General features: G+C 45.2%; 2 protein-coding genes across 6 annotated transcripts in view; one reads left to right on the top strand and one right to left on the bottom strand.

Annotated features, from left to right (window-relative positions):
* The window catches only part of LOC120994421 (zinc finger protein OZF-like), a 391,027-nt gene that overhangs the window by 296,666 nt on the left and 76,443 nt on the right, over nt 1–17,918 (top strand). The window lies entirely within an intron of this gene.
* The window catches only part of LOC120994424 (zinc finger protein 501-like), a 119,531-nt gene that overhangs the window by 59,230 nt on the left and 42,383 nt on the right, over nt 1–17,918 (bottom strand). The gene's annotated exons all lie outside the window — the stretch shown is intronic.

Raw genomic sequence — 17,918 nt, 5'->3', positions numbered from 1 at the left:
AGGCAGTGGAGTGACAGAGTGAGCAAATAAGCTAAAATTCGGTAAACGGGCAGGCAATTAGAATAGCTTACCTTCACTGGTTAAACTAGTAAACTAGGAACCTAAGCTCAGCCAAGGAGTGAGAGGGCAGAACAGCATTTATAGCAGAAGTTGATAAACAGAAGCAGATATGGAACTGCACATAGAGGAGAGGGGATGATGGCAAAAATGTGAGTAGTAGTAGTAGTTCGATAAATAATGTTCTTAATATAAGTGGTGGGGCATCCACAGACACAGGCCAACAATGTCACACTCAGACTACCTCAGATTCCCTTTAGGTACTGTAAGTAAGTGTGATCACGGACCACTGATCTGCTTTAAAGGGGATTAGCCATCCAATTTAAGCCGGTATTACACAGCCTGATGTGGCATACCATTGTCGGGAGGGAAGCGTTCTCTCCCGGCAATCACCTGCTTGCTAGTGGAGGAGACCGCTGCTATTACATGCAGTACTCTCCTCTGCATGGGGAGGAGCGATTGCTATGCTATCACTTGTCCCCAGGCTGTATAGTGGTTTGCCGATGGCAGATCATGATTAGGCACCACGAGCTGCATCAAAAGATTTGGATTGCCCAATGAACGAGCTTTAGTCCTGGCATAATAATATAATACGTCATCACTTTATGATCATGGGGGTCCAACTGTAACACCCCAGAGTGGTGTTACCACTCCTGTACCTTGCTACTATCTCTAATGGGCTAACAAAACGTTATCTTATGTATGTCTTTCCAGGTCCTCCACAATGTGCATTTATAATCTTGTTATGTAACTGTTTATTAGATGTAATGTGCCTGGTTCACCAGCAGTTGGCAGCGTAAATGGCAGAGCTATCCTTAGAGAGAATGGAACTTACCATTCAATTCTCACCTCTTTGGGCAGAAGTGGGAAACTCCTGCTTGCTACCAGAAGAAGGTGGGGCAGTTCTTGTTTGTTCTGGTTGAGACTCCATGTTGGAGCTGCCAGGATTCTAACCTACTTTTTGGCTGAAGATAAGTCTGACTAAAAAGTGAAGTGCAGCATAAAGAAGAAGCCAAGTTACCAAGTCAGCTTGTCAGTACAGCAGAGTGAGAGAAGGATAAAGCAGAGTTGAGTTTGCCTGCCAGTTTAATGCTAAAGCCTCCTGGAGCCAAGACAAAGCCTGAAACTGTTTGGTGAAAAGTTTATTCAAGTAAAGCTGCCTTTGAACTTCATCTCAAAGTCTGGACTCAAGTTATTTATTCAAATCAGTCAATTATTCCCTCTATTTATTGCTTCGGAGCCAAAGCCTGGGAGGTCCAGCGATATCCAGGTAGGAGCACTGTGACACAAATAAAGAGACATTTTAGGCTGCAACATACCACTTGGCATTTCCTACACCTGGGTCGCGATATAGAGAGGACCTTGGGAAGAGGCGCCACGTTCCACAACCTCCTGAGAAGAAGTGGACTGGTTTTGGAGTGGATATTACTAGCAATAACTAGTGTTGTTCAAGCACCGTAGTGCTCGGGTGCTCGGGACGAACACATCAGGATGTTCAGGTGCTCGATCGAGCACCCGAGTTTAATGGAAGTCAATGGGAGAACCCCAGCGTTAAACCAGGTACCCGTACCCCCTGCTCTGAAGAGGAAAGGTTGCCTGGTTCATAGGAAAATGTCAGAAATGGATAGAAACACCACCGAAATGGTTCTAGAACAGCATGGGGAGGATGTCTGGATGCATCTTGTACTCGCAGGTTGCCAGAGTGCCTGGTTCAGCACTTTTACAGAATGACAATAATACTTACAAAACCGAAGAAAAAAAAAGATTTTAGAGGAAAAATTGATAGGAAACATTCTTTCCTGTATATTTACTTGTACAGTATATAAAGTGCAAGTGCTGCCAAAAATTACAAGGAAGAGGCACTCCGATACATCCTTTGTTACACATAAAGGAGGGCATCATACACAGCCTTGAAAAATTATGACTGATGGCCTGCTGGTGACCCTCAAAAACATTTGGAGCAAGGGCCTGCTGATCTGACCTTCTAAAACATTATGGGCGAGGGCCTGCTGCCTCTTTGGTAACTCTAGATAACCTGGGGATGATCGCACGTCCCCATGACGGCGACGGTCCATTCGGATGTCTTCCCAATCAACTTTCAATGTTATTTTCATCCCAAACCATGTAGACCATGGGTAACGGGGGAATCATGGTTCGATTCCGGAGAGGGAGCCTGAGACACAGCTACGGCTACCACATCCATGCAAGGCAGCATGCACGCAAATTACCTATTAGGTATAGTTAGGTGAGGGCCTGCAGGCGAGCTGACCCTGTGAAATATTTTAGGCACGGGCCTGTAGGTGAGTTGAGCCTTTAAAAGATTTTAGGTGCCAGCCTGCAGGTGAGCTGACGCTGTAAAAGATTTTAGGTGTGGGCCTGCTGTTGAGCTGACCCTGTAAAAGATTGTAGGTGAAGGCCTGCTGGTGAGCTGACCATGTAAAAAATTTAATGTGAGGGCCTTCAGGTGAGCTGACCCTGTAAAAGATTTGAGGTGCGGGCCTGCTGGTGAGTTGACCCTGTAAAAGATTTTATGTGCGGGCCTGCTGGTGAGCTGACCCAGTAAAAGATTGTAGGTGAAGGCCTGCTAGTGAGCTGACCCTCTAAAAAATGATATGCGAGGGCCTGCAGCTGAGCTGACCCTATAAAAAATTATATGCGAGGGCCTGCAGCTGAGCTGACCATGTAAAAAATTATATGCAAAGAGCATATATGCGAGGGCATTACAGTATATGTGACGAATAAGCATGTTGATATGATGGAAGAGGAGGATGAGAAAAGGAAGAGTCAACCATATACCCTTTTTTGTGGTGGAAGGGGTGCATGGGAATACAGTGTATTCAGTACATTATAAACAACACATTTAAAGTGCCTTTATGTTCAGCCGCTTTCCTCTGGTGGAGTCGAGAATCCAGGCCTTGTTCATTTTTAGAAGAGTCAACCTGTCAGCATTTTCAGTTGACAGGCGGAGACGCTTATCTGTTATGATGCCACCAGCAGCACTAAATACCTGCTCAGAGAAAACGCTGGCGGCAGGGCAGGACAGCACCTCCAAGGCATAGAGCGCCAGATCGTGCAACATGTCCAGCTTGGACACCCAGTAGATGTAAGACACTGAGGAATCATTGAGGACGCTGACACGATCTGCTATTTACTCCTTCACCATCTTCCAAAATGTTTCCCTCCTTGTGACACTAGGCCACGCATCAGGGTGAGGGTGCTGGCGGGGTGTCATAAAACTGTCCCAGGCTTTAAAGAGTGCTGCCCTGCCTCTGTTGGAACTGCTGTGTGTTCCCCTTGTCTCTCCTCCTCGGTTGGCCAAAGAACTACGGACTCTGCCGCCAGCGTTGTCAGATGGAAATTTTTGGAGCAATTTATCAACAAGGATCTTTTTGTATTGCACCACTTTGCTCGTCCTCTCCACCAGAGGAATGAGAGATGAGAAGTTCTCTTTGTAGCGGGGGTCGAGAAGGGTGAACTACCAGTAATCCATGTTGTCTAAAATGCGTATAATGCGAGGGTCGCGGGAAAGGCAGCCTAACATGAAGTCAACCATGTGTGCCAGAGTACCAACAGGCAAGACTTCGCTGTCGTCATCAGGAGGATCACTCTCAGTCTCCTCATCCTCGTCCTCCTCTTCTGCCCACCCATGCTCAACAGATGGAATTAAACTTCCATGGGTACTATCCTCTGCAGCAGAGGGAACTGTCTCCTGCTCCTCCTCCTCTTCATCGTGCAATTCGCGCTGAGAAGACAAACTGAGGGTGGTTTGGCTATCACCCTGTGTAATGTCTTCCCCCATTTCCACCTCTTCCACATGCAAAGCGTTGTCCTTCATTTTAAATGTGATATATGCTTGAAAGTATGTCACACGTATAGTAGCGTAGGATTTGGAAGTGTTTGTTCAAAAAAAATTACAAAGGTATTTGTGATGAGAAAAACTTATACAGGACAGGTACCACAGGTAATGTCACAGTTCGCAGTGTCTACGGAAAAAGTGCACTGGATGTCACTGATATTTTAGGAATGCGCACACTTTACACAGGAGATGTGGCGCAGATAATTTAAGTGTCCGCAGGGGACACCGACTACGGGAAAAGTGCACTGGATGTCACTGATATTTTAGGGATGCGCACAACTTATACAGGAGATGTTACGCAAATAATTTAACTGTCCACAGTGGCCTATTACGCGGTATTTTGCGCAGGATGCGCTAAAAATATATATTGCTGCTGTCACACACAATAGTCCTTACAAGGACTTTTGGGTCTATGAAATTACATTCAATTACACTCTCTACACTGTCTGTCCCTTCCTATGCTCAGCTCTCCCTGACTAAGACTGAGCCGAACACGCGTATATAGCACCCGATGATGCGTTCCGGCCAGCCAATCACTGTAATGCCAGTAGTTAACATGCATGGCGCTTGAGCACATGCAGTAGTCGGCTGAAAACCGCCATGTGCCGAGCATAGCAATGGTATTTGTGATGAGAAAAACGTATACAGGACAGGTACCACAGGTAATGTCACAGTTTGCAGTGTCTACAGAAAAAGTGCACTGGATGTCACTAATATTTTAGGGATGTGCACAATTTACACAAGAGATGTTACGCAAATAATTTAACTGTCCACAGCGGCCTATTACATGATATTTTGCGCAGGATGCGCTAAAAATATATATTGCTGCTGTCACACATAATGGTCCTTAAAAGGACTTTTGGGTTTCTGAAAAGTTTTTTGTATAAAAATCTTCCTATTACGCTCCCTACACTGTCTGTCCCTTCCTATGCACAGCTCTCTCTAACACTGAGCAATTTAGCGCAGGTTGCGCTACAAACATATATTGCTGCTGTCACACACAATAGTCCTTACAAGGACTACTGGGTCTATGAAAGGTTTTTGTAGAAAAATTTAATTCAATTACACTCTCTACACTCTCTGTCCCTTCCTATGCACAGCTCTCCCTGACTTAGAATGAGCCAAACACACGTTCCGGCCAGCCAATCACTGTAATGCCAGTACTTACCTGCACGTTTATTGGCTGCTTATGAGCCGCCAAACGTGCGGGGAGGAGACTCGAGCATTGCGCTCGAACACATGCGGTACTCGGCCGAGCATGCTCGCTCAACACTAGCAATAACCTCCTGCGCAAAAATTGTTCTTGATATTTCCCATATGGGAATTTTCTGCACTAGTGACAGTTATTGATAATGATTAAGGCCATTTTCATACAGTAAGTATCACGAGATCATAGCAAATATCTCTCTACAGTAAGTAGTAATGCTTTTTTATTAACATTTTTAGGGCTCGTTAACACGACTTTGCTGTTTTTTGTGGTCCACAAAACACGGATGGCGCCCATATGCCTTCCACAATTTGCGGAACGGAACAGGAAGCCCACTATAGAGATGTCTATTCTTGTCCGCAAAACGGACAAGAATAGGACAGGACTCATAATTTTTGTGGGGCTACGGAACGGAGCAACGGATGCGGACAGCACACAGAGTGAAGTGAATGGGTCCGCATCCAAGACACAAAAACTGCAGCTCGGATGCGGATCAAAACAATGGCCGTGTGCATGAGGCCGTATTGTGATTTTTCAATAAAACATCAAGTCCAGTACCATCAGAGATCAGAGGATTTCTCTTACATACAGAAGCATAAGAATAATGTCTGATTACTGAACATACAAAAAGAACAGCACAACACAAAGGACATAAAAAAAAAAAATATAAAATCATTACTTTAAAAGCAAAGAGATATAGATGAAGAGAAGTCTTCATTCTTTACTCTCACATAGGAGAACCTTAGGATACAGCCCATTTAGTCCAAACCCAATTTGGTTAAGGCCTCATGCACACGACCGTAGTTATGGTCCGCATCCGAGCCGCAGATGCGGACCCATTCACTTCAATGGGGGCGCAAAAAATGCGGACAGCACTCGGTGTGCTGTCCGCATCCGTTGCTCCGTTCCGAGGCCCCACAAAAAAAATATAGCATGTCCTATTCTTCTCCATTTTGCGGCTTCCGGTTTTGAGGCCTAAATCAGTAAGGGTTTTCTGTATTGTAGACAGGCATTTAGGAATGCAGGGTCTCAACCCTTTTGTGTGAAAAGGCGTGACTGTACATAATCTATTTTATTTTACAGGATCAACAGCTGTGTATACTCTTCGGAAACCAGTCTTTGTTGACAAACCACATAACTTCCAAAGCTGATCCGGGTCAATGTAGCTGGCACAATATAAGGCAAAAGTTATAGACCTTTAAGGCTCATCCACACGACTGTATGCCGTCAATGCCCGTATCGCAAACAGTGGGTCAGCAATATATGTGCCCCAGCCGTGTGATTCCCATATCATTGATTGACTTAAATGGGTCTACAATCCACCAGATATGGCACGGTGCAGAGGCACATACCGGAAGCCCACGGAAGTAGTATGGAGCATTTCCGAGGGATTTCGGTCCGTGCCTCTGCACCGCCAAAAAATAAAAAGATAATTTTTTTCCTATAATGTGCAAGCACGGCCACTGCTGCTGGATTGCAGGGTGGTCTTAACCATGGAACCGAGAAATGTATAATGTGATGGAAAAATGAATCCAGACAGAAAAGGAGGCAATATGGACAATCACAATACATTAGAAAGTGGCTTGTATTAACCTTCTCTACATGATAAATGCCATTCGCTGAAGTGAGACAATCACAATTAGAGATGAGCGAATTTCTCAAAAATTCGATTCGATCAGTTCGCTGAATCTTCCGAAAGATTTGATTCGATTCGATCTGAATTTATAGCGGCGAATCGTGTTATAAAACGTATATTCCTGGCTGCAGAGAGCCTTTATCGGGTGTAGAACACTGTGCTTGCAGTAACACGCAAAGGGAGTCTGCTGAGTAGTGAAATAATACTGTGAGTCTGTATGACATGCAGATGACAGGCATCGCTCTTAGGCCCTTTCACACGGGCGAGTATTCCGCGCGGATGCCATGCGTGAGTTGAACGCATTGCACCCGCACTGAATACCGACCCATTCATTTCTATGGGGCTGTTCACATGAGCAGTGATTTTCACGCATCACTTGTGCATTGCGTGAAAATCGCAGCATGCTCTATATTCTGCATTTTTCACGCAGGCCCCATAGAAGTGAATAGGGTTGCGTGAAAATCGCAAGCATCCGCAAGCAAGTGCGGATGCGGTGTGATTTTCGCGCACGGTTGCAAGGAGACTCCGGTCATCACATGATCCATCACATGATCTTTTACCATGGTGATGGATCATGTGATGACCGGAGTGACGTCACCACAGGTCCTTGACCTGTAATGAATGCTCACCACAGGTCCTGTTCAGTAAATGCTTATAACCATGTTATAAGGGGAAATAATACAATCTACAGAACACCTAACCCAAACCCGAACTTCTGTGAAGAAGTTCGGGTTTGGGTACCAAACATGCGCGATTTTTCTCACGCGAGTGCAAAATGCATTACAATGTTTTGCACTCGCGCGGAAAAATCGCGGGTGTTCCCGCAACGCACCCACACATTTTCCCGCAACGCACCCACACATTTTCCCGCAACGCCCGTGTGAAAGAGGCTTTAGAATCACTGCACACTTCACTTATTTGGGCAGTTATGGGGCCAAAACTGACTAAATAACTTAAGTGTGAACTCAGCCTTACAGGTCAATGTTAGCGCCAAGAAGAAGTGCGCTCCTTTTACACCGTTGTCAGCTGATTCCACATAGATGTCTACAGAACCTGTTCTATTAAACGCTTATACAAGTAGAGCTCCCGACAGAGTGGAGAAGGTGTCATCAGTAAGTTTGTGTTGACGTCACTGATTATTTTGCCCTTCCTCTGATCCGTCAGAATAATAACCCCCCCCCCCACAAAAAAAAATAAAACTGATCCTGCCTGTGGAGCATCCGCCTTCACTCGATCAGAAATCCATCAGTATTGCTAAACAAAAAAAAAAAACAGGAGTGGATCCAAAACAGAGATGACACGTGTATGGAATATTTGCATGTCTTCTGTGTTTTGTACCACTCCTGCTTTTGGCTACTAAATCATAAGCTAATTGTGATGGGACCATACAGGCCTAACAGCTGCAACATAGAGAAAATCCGTTGTGCGTCTCATTTTTCTTTTCTTCTGACAGATCAAAAGAAGGGTTAAATAAATGATGATGTCAACCAGGCTAAAAAGGCAAAATAATGTCCCAGTCATGAAGTGGGGAGGGTGGGAACAGCATGAGAAGTTTACAGAGTGGACAGAGTGGCCCAGTGACAAATTGTTGAGGTGGCAGCAACATGAGGAGTCCACATAGTAGTGATGTGGCAGCAGCATGAGGAGACCACAGAGTGGCCCATTGACATAGTGTTGAGGTAGCAGCAGCATGAGGAGACCACAGAGGAGGACCACAGAGTGGCCCAGAGACACTGACGTAACTAAAGAGGTAAATGCCCAAGCTGGGAGTATGATACAATGACCTAATCAAAAACCGTAAACAAGATACTAGAGCCAAATACAATACATATGTTTAAAGTGCAACGTGCAAGATACAATGTACATGGACAATATAATGAACGGTGTAATAAATAGATAGTAACATAAATACCAGAGTAGTGATCCCAAAGCCCCGACGCGCGTTTCGCGTAAGCTTCCTCAAGGGGTGTATGTGAAACAGTGCCAATAGGGTACCTTTTATATAAGAGTAACTAGATTGAACGATAAACAGCTGGGAGGAGGAAAAACATGTGTGGCCACACACGGAAGTGAAGCGTGTGCGTTCCACCATGGAACGCACTACGTCACTTCCGGTACGAGAGAGGAGCAGGACGGAGGCTAATATATAACAGGACGTGAGTCATATAGTTCATATGAGGCAAGAGAGGAGAGTTAAAAAAATGTACCGACCTAATAAAACAACTAACGGGAGAGGGTGAGGACAGGAGTAGCACAGGAAGAGCCTAGTGTGGGCGTGGAACGCATAAAGCCGATCACATGACCATATGGAACGCATATACAGGCAAGCCAGAAGTATCGACACCGCAAAAGAGACTTGGACAGAACATATATTGTACAGTAGTGTGTTAGATCAATATAGAGAATAAACAAATGAGTATATATATCAATCATTAGTGGATGTCTATAATCACAAAAAAGGGTGAAACTAGAGGAAACAAGGAAGTGAACAGTGTATGTGTAAGTATATATATACGCAGTGAACACTAGCAAACGATGTGTAAGTGTAAACAATGTGGAATAAAGGATATACAATGTGGAATAAAGGTCCATAAATATTGGGACATCAACACAATTCTAACATTTTTGGCTCTATACACCACCACAATGGATTTGAAATTAAACAAACAAGATGTGCTTTACCTGCAGACTGTCAGCTTTAATTTGAGGGTATTTACATCCAAATCAGGTGAACGGTGTAGGAATTACAACAGTTTGCATATGTGCCTCCCACTTGTTAAGGAACCAAAAGTAATGGGACAATTGGCTTCTCAGCTGTTCCATGGCCAGGTGTGTGTTATTCCCTCATTATCCCAATTACAATGAATGAGATCCAAAGAGCGGTCACTATCAGTAAAGCAAGCCATCATTAGGCTGAAAAAAACAAAATAAACCCATCAGACAGAAAGCAAAAACATTAGGCGTGGCCAAAACAACTGTTTGGAACATTCTTAAAAAGAAAGAACGCATCGATGAGCTCAGCAACACCAAAAGACCCGGAAGACCACGGAAAACAACTGTGGTGGATAACTGAAGAATTCTTTCTTTGGTGAAGAAAACTCCTTCACAACAGTTGGCCAGATCAAGAACACTCTCCAGTAGGTATGTGTATGTGTGTCAAAGTCAACAATCAAGAGAAGACTTCACCAGAGTGAATACAGAGGGTTCACCACAAGATGTAAACCATTGGTGAGCCTCAAAAACAGGAAGGCCAGATTAGAGTTTGCCAAACGACATCTAAAAAAGCCTTCACAGTTCTGGAACAACATCCTACGGACAGATGAGACCAAGATCAACTTGTACCAGAATGATGGGAAGAGAAGAGTATGGAGAAGGAAAGGAACTGCTCATGATCCTAAGCATACAACCTCATCAGTGAAGCATAGTGGTGGTATTGTCATGGCGTGGGCATGTATGGCTGCCAATGGAACTGGTTCTCTTGTATTTATTGATGATGTGACTGCTGACAAAAGCAGCAGGATGAATTCTGAAGTATTTTGGGTAATATTAAACGCCCCAAGAACAAGCAGGAACTGAAGACAGTTGCAGTAGAGGTCTGGCAGAGCATCACTAGGGACGAAACCCAGCATCTGGTGATGTCTATGCATTCCAGACTTCAGGATGTAATTGACTGCAAAGGATTTGCAACCAAGTATTAAAAAGTGAAAGTTTGATTTATGATTATTATTCTGTCCTATTACTTTTAGTTCCTTAGCAAGTGGGAGGCACATATGCAAACTGTTGTAATTCCTACACAGTTCACCTGATTTGGATGTAAATACCCTCAAATTAAAGCTGACAGTCTGCAGTTAAAGCACATTTTGTTCGTTTCATTTCAAATCCATTGTGGTGGTGTATAGAGCCAAAAATGTTAGAATTGTGTTGATGTCCCAATATTTATGGACCTGACTGTATGTATAAATGTACACACCCACACAGGAGCGCATGTGTGCGCACACATACACATATCAGGGCAAGTGAAAAGTGTGCCATCATAAAAAATCAATAAAAATCAATAAAGAAATCAATAAAAATATAAAAAAAATTAGATGAAAGTGTCAGATTTTATTCAAGAATCTCTCGCGCAAACAGCTACGTATTTGGTGGAACAAGACCTCCATGGAACAGTATGTATCCAAAAACCTGATTCCACGTGGTCTTCGGGTACAAGTTTTTCCCTCTTATGGTCTTGATGTTGATCAGTTGAACACTAAGTGGGAAGAGGCATCTAATGTTTGCTCTATTACCTTCCTTAAACTCCTTATTTCAGCAAACGAGACTATGCTGGCTGAGGTTGATAAAGAATTGATGACTGTTGATATCCAGCTTAAACAGATACTCAGTAGTACGGACTTGGAGGCTTTTAAACATGAAATGGAGGGTATTCATGGCCTGTGGGAAAAACAAATTAAGGAATGCAAGGCCAATAAATTTCAGAGGGACTGTCAGGATTATGAGCAAAAACGAGTTTACCGATGGAAACACTACAGAATGGCACCATGGAGTAGAAGTACGTCAGTATCTTCCTATGTCTCTACCGATGCCGAAGGGGCAAGAGGTGATGATGTGGCTAGTTCTCGCCCCACGAGACAGGGTGGTAAACGGAAGGAGTTGCCTAACAATCGGAATATCAATAAACGATATCGCACAGGTGAATCAGGCCCAGCCAGAGCCCAGGTAATTAATCTTTCAGATGTGTCCCTCACTGAGACCCAATTAGAAGTTCTAAGTTTGGGTCTTAACTTTGTCCCCACTACTAAATTTGATATCTTTACAGCGATAAAGGATCTGAATCTGTTTGCTAGGAATTTGTTTTTTAAAAAGATTTTTCATAAGGAGGGAGACCGTTTGACCGCACCTTCAGATAACGAACAAAGAGCGATACAAGATTTATGTGATCTGCTGGATGAACAGGACTCTAACCCAGTAAGTAGATTATCTAGTACACTAGTGCCGAAGGTTAGGTTGAGAATTTGGCATGGGGTTTGGGGATGTTGAAATTTTTGCCTCAGGCACAAGAAAGGCTAGGTGCACCCCTGCCCCTTGCCACAAAGCACTGAGAGAATGTGGTGGTGGGAGGCCTAAGCTGAACTCTTGCATCAGGGCCCATGAGCCTTTAGCTAAGCCCCTGCCCAGAGAAATAGTGTCAATGTAGCATCAGCATTAGGAGACCACAGAGTGGCCCAGTGACAGAGTGGGGAGGTGGGGGTCAATACCACTACCAGCTGAAGATGGTGGCTGGCAGTAGGAGTACCTGGCAACAGGTGTGGCATCAGGCGGGTGGCAGCATCAGAATAGTAGCTGAAGAAGGTAGACAGAAGAAACAGGCCTCTTTTGTCAAAGTGTAGGTGTGGCACCGTGGATGATCTAGTCTGGTGCATCAGGCACTGGTGTTTGAAAATCCTGGCCGATCCACATCTGATTCATCATCACAAAGGTCAGTTTCTCCACATTTGAGTGTACAGGTGAGTTCACCTTGGGGTAACTATGGCCCTCGCTGCACTAAACACCCGCTCTGATGCCACACTGCTGGCCGGGCAGGAAAGCTTTTCCAGGGAAAACTCGGCCAGTTGCGGCCACAAATAAAGTTTGGCTGCCCAGTAGTCCAGGGGATCTTCGATGTGGGGTGGCAGGGTGCACTCCTAGTATGCCATAACCTGCTGGTTCAGGTTCTGCTCTATGTCTACCTGCTGCTGCTGTTGAGTAGTTTCTTCTGTAGGCAGGTTGAAAGAACTGCTCATCAGCGACTCTAGACTTAAGTTGCTGCTGATGAAGCTGGTACTGCTCCTTCCCTCCCCCCCCAGCAGCCATGGCAGTGGAACATGATCACAGAGGGCCCCCCAGGGCAGACCTATGTGAGGACAGGCGATGGTGCACATAGGCAGCGACCAACTGACTACATAGGATGTCTCGATAGTAATTCATTTTGTCCTCCCTCTCAGCTGGGGTAAAAAAGACCCCCATTTAGGATCGGTAGCAAGGGTCTAACATGGTGGAAAACCAGTAGTCATCCCTTTTGGCGAATGGTGACAATTTGGCTGTCACTGCACAAGCAAGTGAGCATGCATCAGGCCATTTGCACAAGTGACTCGGAGGGACTCCCTTCCTCCATCTCCACTGCATACTGTCTGGGTCCTCTGCCTCCTCTTCCCCATTGCTCTGTAGCTCCTCTGGCTGCTCCTGCTCCTCCTCTCCACTCACCTGTGTAGAAATATCACCCATTTCTCTACACATTGCTTGTACTCGAATGTCCTCCTCCTCCTTTAGTTCAGCCCCCACAGGGCTCATGTGGCCATGAGATGTAGTCACCACACCTCCTGTCCCCTGGCCAGCCAGATTTAGCAGCATCTGTTCAAGAACAAGAATCAGTGGAATGACGTTATTCATCCCGTAGTCCTGGCGACTGACAAATAAAGTGGCCTCCTCAAAGGGCCCGAGCAAACGGCAGGTGTCACACATGAGCTGCCACTGGCTAACATTGAAGTTACACAGGAGAGTACCTCTGTCCGCCTGTATCATCAAGAAATCATTTATTGCCTTCCTCTGTTCATATAATCGGTCCAACATATGGAGGGTGGAATTCCAACACGTGGAAACGTTGCATATCAGCTTATGTTGGGGGATGCCGTTCTGCCGCTGCAGCTCAAGGAGGGTGTTCTTTGCAGTGTACAAATGGCTGAAGTGCATGCAAAGTTTCCTGGCCATTTTCAGGATGTCTTTCAGATGGGCGGAAGACTTCAGGAACCGCTTTACAACCAGATTGAACACATGCGCCATGCAGGGAGCATGGTTCAGCCCTCCTTGACGCAGCGCCGACACCATGTTCTTCCCATTGTCGGTCAATATGGTTCCGATTTTGAGTTGTTGAGGAGTGAGCCAGGATTCGATTTTTTGATGAAGGACGCGGAGCAGTTCCCCCCGTTTAACTTCGTTCGCACAGGCAAACTAGGTAAAGAACAGCGTGACACTGTCATGCCCTGCACATGTGGTATGCTGGTGGGGCACTGTGAAATGTCCCTGCAGTGGAGGCTGAGGACACGGTGGAGGATGAGGAGGCAGAGGCGGGCATTGTCGCAGAACCAATAGCGTGAGAATGTGGAGGCGGAAGCGGCGTCACCTGGCCAAGTTGCTGGTGTGGCTGGGTAGGAACCACATTTGCCCAATGGGCAGTAAAGGACAAATATTGTCTTTTACCGTAGTTAAAGCTCCACACGTCAGCGCTGCTGTGCACACCGACCGGCTCAAGGACTGGACCACCTTCTGTTCTACATATGTGTGCAGGACTGGTACTGCCTTTTTGGCAAATAAATGACGGCTTGGGTCTCTCCACCTCGGCTCGGCACAAGCCATTAGTTCTCTAAAAGGTGCAGAGTCCACAACTTGGAATGGGATGGACTGCAGCACCAGCCACGGTTCTCCCAGGCAACTTTATGGTGACGCTGCATGTGTTGTCGCAGGGAGGTGATGCCAACATTTGCATCCTGCCCACGCTTCACCTTCTGCCCACAATTTCGGCAAATGGCCATGTTCACCTTTCTCCAGCGGCCTAACAAAAAAATGCCACACTGCCGAATATGGCATTTTCCCCCTAACACTCCGTACTGACTGCCTGCTACCGCTGCCTACGTATACCCCTGCACCGCTACTTCCCGGGCAGTTAGTCTCCTGCAAAGTGGGCGGTCTATCCCGGGCACATTTGGCTTCCAACCTTCCACTGCTGCCACCCTGCTGACTCCTGGCCCTGCTCCCAACTTGCTGGCTCAGCCGCTGCCACCATCTTCTCCTGATGATTATGAAGCCCCTTCTTCACCCTGCTCCCAAGTGCGATCATCTTCATCATCATCCAATACTGTCTGCACATCACTGATGTCCCCCTCAATGGTCTCAGGGCCAGAAGCATCACCGCTCACAACATCAGCTCCCACGCGACTCTCATCATCACTACTTACCCGCCTACTGGAGGAAGCAGCGGATCTCTCCTCCAGATTTTGGTTTAGCAGTAGCTGCTGACTGTCCTCTAGTAGCTTCTCTTCGCTGAAAAGTAGAGTGGAGCCTACGACATATAATACTTTTCTAGCAGGGGGAACAGAAAAGGACAAAGGCAGGTTAAGAACAGGTGAGGGCACAGGGCCTGCTCCCGGGCCATGCCAACTAAGTGTTGTGTCTGAAGAACCCACGACTCTGGGGGTGTCTGATGTCACTTGCGACGAAGTAGATGACCAAGTCAACTATTCAAGCACCGCTGGGTTGCTGGTCAAGACATGACCGCTAGATGACACCAGGAGCTCAGGCCTCTCGCTGCGACTCCTGCTGCCACCCTCCCCCCCCTTCTTCTGCTGCCTGCGACAGAAACATTTTGGCCACTGCATGTTCCCTCTGAAGGGCCTGTCACCTGTCTGTCTGCCATACTCTTAGATAAAATAATTAAATTAAAAGGAAATTAATGCACCCCAAAAAAGCTGTAGAACAATGCAACTTGACCGCAAAGTGGTAAATAAAACGTACTTGTTTTTTCCACTAATACACCCCAAAAAAGGCTGTAGTACAAAGTAACTGCACCGCAGAATGGCAAATATGACTTACTTTTTTTTTACTCCTTTTATAGTGAGGATGATGCCTCCCTATCCTTTACCTACACCTTTAATAATCTTTCCCTGCACTTGTAAATCATTTTTTCAGCACAATGAAGACTTTCCTAGCACTGTCCCTAGCGTTTGCTGACGTCTCTTCCTGCACTAAGCCCACTGGAAAGTGGCAGAATCCAAAATGGCTGAGGGTATTTATAGGGCTGTGACATCACAGGGCTGGCTGGCTGCTCATTGGCTGCATGCATAGCATTGTGGGTGATCCCTCGTTCCCAGAGTTCTTTGCTCCATGTCTTAATACGTGCAGCAGCCATTTTAAGAAAAAATTTGATTTGTTACCACGAAGCATAAGGAAATTCGGATTCGGTGCAATTCGAATTTTTCCTGAAATTCGGATCAAATTCCACTTCGGCAACTTCGATTCGCTTATCTCTAATCACAATACATTAGTAAGTGCCTTTTATTAACTTCCTCTACATGATAAATGCTATTTGCTGAAGTGAGAGGACCCCTTTAACCCCCCTGATTGTCAATAGCAACCAAGGAATCTAAGCACTTAAGCCTACAGGGAGTGCAGAATTATTAGGCAAGTTGTATTTTTGAGGATTCATTTTATTATTGAACAACAACCATGTTCTCAATGAACCCAAAAAACTCATTAATATCAAAGCTGAATATTTTTGGAAGTAGTTTTTAGTTTGTTTTTAGTTTTAGCTATTTTAGGGGGATATCTGTGTGTGCAGGTGACTATTACTGTGCATAATTATTAGGCAACTTAACAAAAAACAAATATATACCCATTTCAATTATTTATTTTTACCAGTGAAACCAATATAACATCTCAACATTCACAAATATACATTTCTGACATTCAAAAACAAAAAAAAAACAAATCAGTGACCAATATAGCCACCTTTCTTTGCAAGGACACTCAAAAGCCTGCCATCCATGGATTCTGTCAGTGTTTTGATCTGTTCACCATCAACATTGCGTGCAGCAGCAACCACAGCCTCCCAGACACTGTTCAGAGAGGTGAACTGTTTTCCCTCCTTGTAAATCTCACATTTGATGATGGACCACAGGTTCTCAATGGGGTTCAGATCAGGTGAACAAGGAGGCCATGTCATTAGATTTTCTTCTTTTATACCCTTTCTTGCCAGCCACGCTGTGGAGTACTTGAACGCGTGTGATGGAGCATTGTCCTGCATGAAAATCATGTTTTTCTTGAAGGATGCAGACTTCTTCCTGTACCACTGCTTGAAGAAGGTGTCTTCCAGAAACTGGCAGTAGGACTGGGAGTTGAGCTTGACTCCATCCTCAACCCGAAAAGGCCCCACAAGCTCATCTTTGATGATACCAGCCCAAACCAGTACTCCACCTCCACCTTGCTGGCGTCTGAGTCGGACTGGAGCTCTCTGCCCTTTACCAATCCAGCCACGGGCCCATCCATCTGGCCCATCAAGACTCACTCTCATTTCATCAGTCCATAAAACCTTAGAAAAATCAGTCTTGAGATATTTCTTGGCCCAGTCTTGATGTTTCAGCTTGTGTGTCTTGTTCAGTGGTGGTCGTCTTTCAGCCTTTCTTACCTTGGCCATGTCTCTGAGTATTGCACACCTTGTGCTTTTGGGCACTCCAGTGATGTTGCAGCTCTGAAATATGGCCAAACTGGTGGCAAGTGGCATCTTGGCAGCTGCACGCTTGACTTTTCTCAGTTCATGGGCAGTTATTTTGCGCCTTGGTTTTTCCACACGCTTCTTGCGACCCTGTTGACTATTTTGAATGAAACGCTTGATTGTTCGATGATCACGCTTCAGAAGCTTTGCAATTTTAGAGTGCTGCATCCCTCTGCAAGATATCTCACTATTTTTGACTTTTCTGAGCCTGTCAAGTCCTTCTTTTGACCCATTTTGCCAAAGGAAAGGAAGTTGCCTAATAATTATGCACACCTAATATAGGGTGTTGATGTCATTAGACCACACCCCTTATCATTACAGAGCTGCACATCACCTAATATGCTTAATTGGTAGTAGGCTTTCGAGCCTATACAGCTTGGAGTAAGACAACATGCATAAAGAGGATGATGTGGTCAAAATACTCATTTGCCTAATAATTCTGCACGCAGTGTAGTTCACACCTAGTTCAAAAACAAAAGAACAAGTGATAATCTTTCCATTATACCTTATGTCTGTGTAGACTCCACTCCTGGTTTATAGAAATGGATACAAATGAGCTCTTAGCAAGCTCTGCCTCTAATCCCACCAGACGTAAGGCAGCTATCCTATAAGTCAATGTTTAACCCTTAAACTAGGATAATAAACATGGCCTCTCACCCAGTTAAGCCAGTACTCTCTGCTCTGCACTGAGATGCAGGCTTATTTATATCCAAGTCATGTCTCAAGGACAAGTTAAAGGGTTGAACATTGACTTATAAGATAGCTGCCTTACGTCAGGTGGCATTAGAGGCAGAGCTTGTTAAGAGCTCATTTGCGTCCCTTTCTACCCAGAATTCTAGAGTAGCATGTATAGCCTATAAGT

Source organism: Bufo bufo, chromosome 3 (genome assembly GCF_905171765.1).
Source record: "Bufo bufo chromosome 3, aBufBuf1.1, whole genome shotgun sequence".
Classification (NCBI taxonomy): Eukaryota; Metazoa; Chordata; class Amphibia; order Anura; family Bufonidae; genus Bufo; species Bufo bufo.
This window is presented reverse-complemented; position numbering and strand designations above follow the sequence as displayed.